Source organism: Suncus etruscus, chromosome 11, assembly GCF_024139225.1.
Source record: "Suncus etruscus isolate mSunEtr1 chromosome 11, mSunEtr1.pri.cur, whole genome shotgun sequence".
In the NCBI taxonomy this organism is placed as follows: Eukaryota; Metazoa; Chordata; class Mammalia; order Eulipotyphla; family Soricidae; genus Suncus; species Suncus etruscus.
In genome coordinates this window covers 101,439,421-101,447,171 of record NC_064858.1, presented here as the reverse complement: position 1 = coordinate 101,447,171, position 7,751 = coordinate 101,439,421, and the positions used below count along the sequence as shown (strand labels likewise).

The window sequence follows — 7,751 nt, the reverse complement described above, 5'->3', positions numbered from 1 at the left end:
TGTGCCTGCCAGGGGCGACTTCTGAGCATAGAGTCAGGAGTAACCCCTTAGCACTGCTGGGTGTGACCCAAAAAAAAACAAAATAAATAAATAAACAAACAAACAAAAAGTTTTATTTACAAGTAAATACACTCTCCAATAAAATCGTGGGGCCAAAGAGATAGCATGGAGGTAGGGCATTTGCATTGCATGCAGAAGGACGGTGGTTCGAATCCTGGCATCCCATATGGTCACCTGCACCTGCCAGGAGCGATTTCAGAGTGTAGAGCCAGGAGGAACCCCTGAGCGCTGCTGGGAGTGACCCAAAATAACAACAACAAAAAATTTTTGGCAGACTGGGGGATCATATGGGATGCTGGGAGTCGAACAGGGTCCCTCCCGGGTCTGCTGCATACAAGGCAAATGTCTTACCACTGTGCTATCTCTCTGGCCCCTCATATGAATATTTGAAAATATGAAATAGCCTGTTGCAAAGGAAAGCTGAGATGCAGGGAAAGGGTTAATAAATAAAAGGAAACTTTGAAGTGACAGACATGGTCATTATCTTGACTATGAAGAGGGAATCAAGGGTCAAACTTTTCAAATTAACACATTTTAAATACATGTGTTGTGTTTCATGGCTACCGATATTTTAATTGACTTTTTAAAATTAATATGCACAATTCTGCCCAGTGGTTTTCAGAAAGATTAGGCCTTGCTGATTGTTTCTTTTAAATACACAAAACTTTCTCACCCTTTATGTAGCTCCTGGGGATTTTATTATATGCATGCACACTAATTGATTTTAGAATTCACCTACTGGTGTCAATTTACAAATAACATTTCATTACAAAGTCTTGTACAAACTCATTCCCAAATTAAAAGTGTATTGATACTCAAGCCTGTAAAATTAAAACCTCAAGGGGCTGAAGAGATAGCATGGAGGTAGGGTGTTTGCCTTTCATGCAGAAGGACAGTGGTTCGAATCCCAGCATCCCATATGGTTCCCCGAGGCTGCCAGGAGTGATTTCTGAGCCATTGGTAATCCCTGACTAACACACCACTGGGTGTGACAAAAATAAAACAAAACAAAAAAAGCCAACAACAAACCTCACCACTGCATATGAACAGCCTGAGCATTGCCAGAAGTAACTGTGAGTATTGCTGTGTTTGATCAAAAAGCAGAGGAAAGGGGCCAGAGAGATAGTATGGAGGTAGTGCATTTGTCTTGCATGCAGAAGGTCGGTGGTTTGAATCCCTGCATCCCACATGGTCCCCCGAGCCTGCCAGGAGTACCGCCTGAGCGCTGCCGGTGTGACCCAAAAACCAAACCAAACAAACAAACAAAAAAAAAACAGAATATATATGGAACGTTTCACGAATTTGCGTGTCATCCTTGCCCAGGGGCCATGCTAATCTTCTCTGTATCGTTCCAATTTTAGTATATGTGCTGCCGAAGCGAACACAGTTTTGAGGCAGAACAAGATGATTCAAGTTCTGTGGTTCTATTGAAAAAAGAAAGAAGAAATAAAGCTGAGGGGAGCCCATCTAGAAGGCATAAATATAGATTTAAAAGAAGAAAGGAAAAAATAAAAGAAAATCTAACCAAAACAAGCAACAAGAAACACAACTAAAAAAGAAGAAAAAGAAAAAGGAGGTGGCTGGTGTGGCAAGGTTTTTTCATTTTGTTTTGTTTTGATTTTGCATAGGCATCGTAAGTTTGTTGGGGAATATTAGAAAGGGAATTCCCGGGCCCGGAGAGATAGCACAGCGGCGTTTGCCTTGCAAGCAGCCGATCCAGGACCAAAGCTGGTTGGTTCAAATCCCGGTGTCCCATATGGTCCCCCGTGTCTGCCAGGAGCTATTTCTGAGCAGACAGCCAGGAGGAACCCCTGAGCAACACTGGGTGTGGCCCAAAAACCAAAAAAAAAAAAAAAAAAAAGAAAAGAAAAGAAAAGAAAGGGAATTCCCTTGTCTAGGAGGAGACACAGGATTTCTCTACTCCTGAAGCACACTGTCATGGGAGTGACTACAGGCTCCAATGTGCTCATTATTGAACCCCAAGGTCTTTTTATGGTGCCAGGAAACGTTCCGCTCAGTATGGCTGTCAAAATCTGTAATTAGAGATCCTGATTTGCACAGGTCATAGGAAGTGTAGGGTGGAGTCTTTCTTTATGGATCCAGAGGTTCTGCTCTGTCACAGTTGTATCATTCTTCTGTAATTAGTAATCTTGGTCTTTGAATAGATCCTAGGATGGAACCTAGGATAGTCTTTCCTTATGGTTCCAGAAATTCTGTGCCATCACAGTTGTCAAAGTCAGAACTCTGGGATTAGAGATCTGAGTTTTTGCACAAATCCTAGGCCAAAGCCTAGGATAGGGTCTTTCTTTTTAGTCCCAGAAAATGTTCTGCTTAGTCACGGTTTTCAAAGTCAGTCTTCTGTAGTTAGTGATCTTGGTTTTTGCACAGATCCATGGACTATTGATTTCATCTTACTGCTAGGTGATGAGATAGAACCATTTGCTGTTTTTGATATTTTAACCAGAAAGGAACCTCTTTATAGGGGATTTGGTGCTTACACTGTCATACGGGATGACTGGATAGAGCAGAGCTGAGCAGCTAAATTGAACCTTCTGGATAAAACCAGATGTTGGTGTACCTATCTGAGACCCTGGATTTGGGGGTAGCTACCTAAGACCCACCCATTTCTGGGAGGGGTCTTGGGAACCAGATATTAGGTATAACCTTACCTGCAAAACCCCGCCCATTCCTGGTAGGGGTCTTGGAATAGGTAGATAAACCCTGAAGCCAGGGAATTAAGGGGCTCTGCCCTGCTGCGCTCGCTGGCTTTAGGTTCTTTGCCTCTTTTGGTCTTTGACCAGGATGGAGGCCAAAGGAAGATGGCTGAATTATAAGATGCAGGGCTAAGAATGGCCGAATGCTTGAAAGGTTATGAGATAGGCCACACACCTGTGGTGGTTAGGGCATGAATAAAGATGATGCTTCCTAATGCCTGCCTGTGAGTGAGTGATTTTGCCTTTCACCTGGGCCTGGGACCCGCTGGCTGGATGGGGTTGCGGAGCCACGTGGCCTGGGATGCCAGAGAGAAATCCATCGCCATCCACCACCATGCAGCCCCATCGTTATTTATTTAATCCAACAACCCGACAGCCATTTAAATGGCTCACCATGGGTGAGGCCTCTCCAATCATCAATGAGCCATGATTTGAGGTCACATGATTTGAGGTCACCACCATGACCTCACCCTGGGAAAACAGAAAGAGAGAACTTGGAGCCTCAATCTGAGAGTTTTAAATGTCAGATTAAAAAATGTATGCCACCACCTTTACTTCTCTCTATCTCTTTTTTTTTTTGGGGGGGGGCACATCCGGCAGCTCTGAGAGGTTACTCCTGGCACTGCGCTCAAAAAATCGCTCCTGGCAGGCTCTGGGACCATATGGGATTCTGGAGATCAAATCCAGGTTGGTCCTGAGTTGGCCTTGTGCAAGGCAAATGCCCTACCGATGTGCTATCTCTCTGGCCCTCTATCTGACTCTTGATCGTTGCTTCATAGAAATATTTTTTACAATTTTATAATATTTTAGAACCTTAATAAAATGGTCATTAGGGCCTAGAAGATGGCTCAGGGGTTTGAAACACTGCTCCATCTGCAGGAGCCCCAACAATGTGAAGGAGGAGGGGGACAACTTCCAAGTGCTGAACTGGGTGTAGCCCAACATTAAAAAAAAAAAAAAAAGGCAAAAACTTTGACACATTTCATTTTTGGTAGGAACTTAAGGAGAGCTCCCCTGGCTGTGTTTGAGAAACTAGAGGTTCAAACCTGAATGTGTGGCATGCCTTGTAGTTCTCTGAAATATCTCCCCAATTCCCTGACATTTCTTTTTAAATCATGGGGACATATAATTAATTCTAGAACATTAGCTGCACAAAAAATTGGGGAAACATATTTGCTTTTCTTTCTTTCTTTTTTTTGGGGGGGGCCACACCTGTTTGATGCTCAGGGGTTATTCCTGGCTATACACTCAGAAATTGCCCCGGGCTTGGGGGTCTTACATATTTGCTTTTCAACCTATCTAATTAGGAAGGTGAATTGGTGGCTACATAATACATAATATGTACATACATACATACATACATGCTTAAGTCCAGAAAACATACTATACCATATTTGGTGTCCATTTTCATTGCCATTTCTACCACCAGAAAAATTACTCCCCCATTCTTATAAATACTATCTAGGATATAACACAATGTCTTATAAACTTTTTATTTTGTTTTGTTTATTGGGCCACACCTGTTGGCGCTCAGGGGTTATTCTTGACTCTGTGCTCAGAAATTGCTCCTAGCTTAGGGGACCAGATGGGATGCTGGGGATCAAACCTGCATCCATCCTGGGTCAGCTGCTTGTGAGGCAAACACCCTATGGCTGTGTTACTACTCCAGCCCCAGTATCGTAAACTTTTTAACTCTTTCTAGACCAAACTTTCTTGATCCAAACTAGTCGCCATGTCTGCATTTGGCCAACTCCATAGAGTCACTCAGTCCTTGACAGAGATGTAAACTGAACTGTGAAAAAATATAAGGACACTTGGCAACACAGCTGAACACTGGCAATCTCGAGAAGAAAGGGTAGGCCACGTCCCTGACCTGCTAAGTTCACACCAGCGACATCCACTACACACAACTGTGGCTTCCACAATGGCTCCTCTTCACCACTCAACTATGGCTCTCTTGCAGAAATAGCAATCTGACCAAAAGCTCTAGGTATGCCATATTCAAGCTGAAACCACCAGAATTTTAATATTTTGGGGAATGAGTGCTCAGACTCTCCACTCCTACCTCCCATCCCATCTCCTCCCGCCTTTTTCTAATTCTGGAAGGCCTGGCAGCTGAAATCATGCCCTACAAAAGCCACAGTAGCAGCCGCAGTGCTTGGATATCTTGGATCGCACAAAAATTCGAAATCTTTTAATCCTGTCATCCCCGTAGAAACACGCCAGTTTAGATGGCAATGTGTACTTGAAGGCACCTGATGTTCAGAAAATCTGGAGGTTCTCTGGAGTGACTCCTGGCTAAGTGCTTGGGGTTCATTATGCAGTTGTGTAGGAGACCATCTGGTGCCAGGGATTAAGCCAGGTCATCCACATGAAAAACAGTACTCCTGTCAGTTGGACTCTCTCCCTGGCCCAGATCTTCTGGTGATATAAATGAGAGCTTTTTATTTTTGTAACTAATATTTTATGGGCTTAGGGGAAGCACTGTGAGCAAGGGTGGTCACTCTTGGCAGTGCTCAGGAAACTATGTCGTTCCAAGGATCAAAACTGGGCTCCTGCATGAACAACACATATTCTAGGACTTTGAGCTCTTCCTGGCTTTTATCCCTAAGATTTTAAGAACAGGAATTATAGTACCATGTTTTTTGTCTTTTCAAAGCCTCAATAATATGTCTAGCATAGATTTAGGACTAGTTTCTATTCTAAAAATAGAAGCACAAAATCTGTTAAATTCAGATCTGTTTAAGTCATATTTTCATACTACTTTATTGGGGGGGCCACACCAGGCGGCACTTAGGGGTTACTCCTGGCTCTGTGCTCAGAAATCGCTACTGGCAGGCTCGGGGGACCATATGGGATGCCAGGGATCGAACCCAGATCCATTCCATGTTGGCCATGTGTAAGGCAAATGCCCTACCACTGTGCTATTGCGCCAGCCCCATTTTTTAAAATACTGTCTTGATTTTATTTGTTCACTTTTTTTTTTAATTTCAGGCCACATCTGGCAGTGTTCAGGGGTTACTCCAAGCTCTGTGCTCAGAAATCACTCCTGGCAAGCTCGGGAGACCAGGTGGGATGTCAGGGATTGAACCCACATTGGCACTTGCAAATAAAATAAAAGCTGATTTTACTCCCTAATTAGTTTTATCCATTTATAATGTTTTTTTCCTAACACAACAAAATCTTTGAAAGTTTCATGCACACACATATATAAATATATATACATAAATATATATTTAAAACACACTTCTAGGTTTACCTTTTTTTCTTAGACATATATTTGAAATTTTAGGGAAAACTCCTTAGCCTCAGCTCTACTTCAACATTTTTGGTGACATTCATACACACACATTTCCTGATGCTCTGTATGTATTTCATTCACAAGCTACCCCTAATGTAAGGTGTAATGTAAGGGCTTGGGGCAGGAGGGGTCATTGCCACTTAAGTGATCCAAACCAAGCAGCTTTATTCTCATGAGACAGAAGACTAATTCACACAGGAGAGTAAGCCTTCTTACGTTATAGTTAGAGATTTTTCTATTAAGTTGTTTTCAAGTTATCAGTTATCTAATAGGAAAAATAAATCTGTCAATGATCACTCTAGCCACACACCAGAAGTCCCACTTTAGAAAACCAACTATGGGGGCCGGAGAGATAGCATGGAGGTAAGGCATTTGCCTTTCATGCAGAAGGTCATCGGTTCGAATCCCGGCGTCCCATATGGTCCCCCGTGCTTGCCAGGAGCAATTTCTGAGCATGGAGCCAGGAGTAACCCCTGAGCACAGCCGAGTGAGACCCAAAAACCAAAAAAAAAAAAAAAAAAAAGAAAGAAAACCAACTATGGGGGCCGGGCGGTGGCGCTAAAGGTAAGGTGCCTGCCTTGCCTGCGCTAGCCTTGGACGGACTGCGGTTCGATCCCCCGGCGTCCCATATGGTCCCCCAAGCCAGGAGCAACTTCTGAGCACATAGCCAGGAGTAACCCCTGAGCGTTACCGGGTAGTGGCCCAAAAACCCAAAAAAAAAAAAAAAAAAAAAAAAAAGAAAACCAACTATGGGGGCAGGAGCAATAGTTCAGTGGTAAGGTGTTTGCCTTGAATGTGGTCAACTGACAACAGACTCTAGTTCGATCCCTGGCATACCATAAGGTTCCCTGAGCCTTCCAGGAGCAATTTCTGCACGCAGAGGCAGGAGTCATCCCTGAGCGCCACTGGGTGGGCCCCCCCCCCAAAAAAAAAAAAACAGCAAACAAAAAAGACCAACTATATAAGTCATTTTATAAGTCAACTGTATAAGTCATGTTCAGATTAATCAAAATTCTAACTTTTACATTAAGCATTATAAATTATAAATTAAGCATAATAACAAATTAAAATCAAGTTAAAGTTAGCAACAATGTATGGCTCAGTGAAGAATGATAAAAATTCAGACTAGCACAGAATGCAGCAGCTAAAAGTACTGCCCGGTATAAGAGAAAAATATTGGCATATTTTGCTCACCTGGCTATGCCTCAAAGTACTTTCCCAGACTCTTTCTAAAGAACCAATTATTCCTGGGATCAGATATTTTTGGCTGTGCATGTACAGATCTTACCCTCAACTCTCAAAAAGAGAGTGAGGGTAAGGTTTTTAAAAATGTTGGTATTTTTTTTTCTTTTTGGACCACACCCGGGATGCTCAAGGGTTACTCTTGGCTATGCGCTCAGAAATTGTTTCTGGCTTGGGGGACCATATGGGACATTGGGGGATGAACTGAGTTCTGTCCTAAGTCAGCCGTGTGCAAGGCAAAAGCCCTACCACTGCGCCACCGCTGTGCCACCTCTCCGGCCTCAAAAGTGTTGGTATTTTTTCAGTTACTTTCCATGACAAATAGATGAGGACAATAACACGAAGGCATGGATCCAGACCACAATACCCAAATGAAAGTGGAATTAGTTTAAAGTACTTATTTGGGTACATCAATGTCAATCTACAAGGCTAAT

At 43.0% G+C, this 7,751-nt stretch overlaps 1 non-coding gene across 1 annotated transcript; it reads right to left on the bottom strand.

Annotated features, from left to right (window-relative positions):
* Nucleotides 1–1,338: 1,338 nt before the first annotated feature.
* Nucleotides 1,339–1,445, bottom strand: LOC126023475 (U6 spliceosomal RNA). The gene has a single exon (XR_007500596.1). It is a non-coding gene; the product is annotated as a U6 spliceosomal RNA (small nuclear RNA).
* Between the last annotated feature and the right edge of the window lie 6,306 nt (nt 1,446–7,751).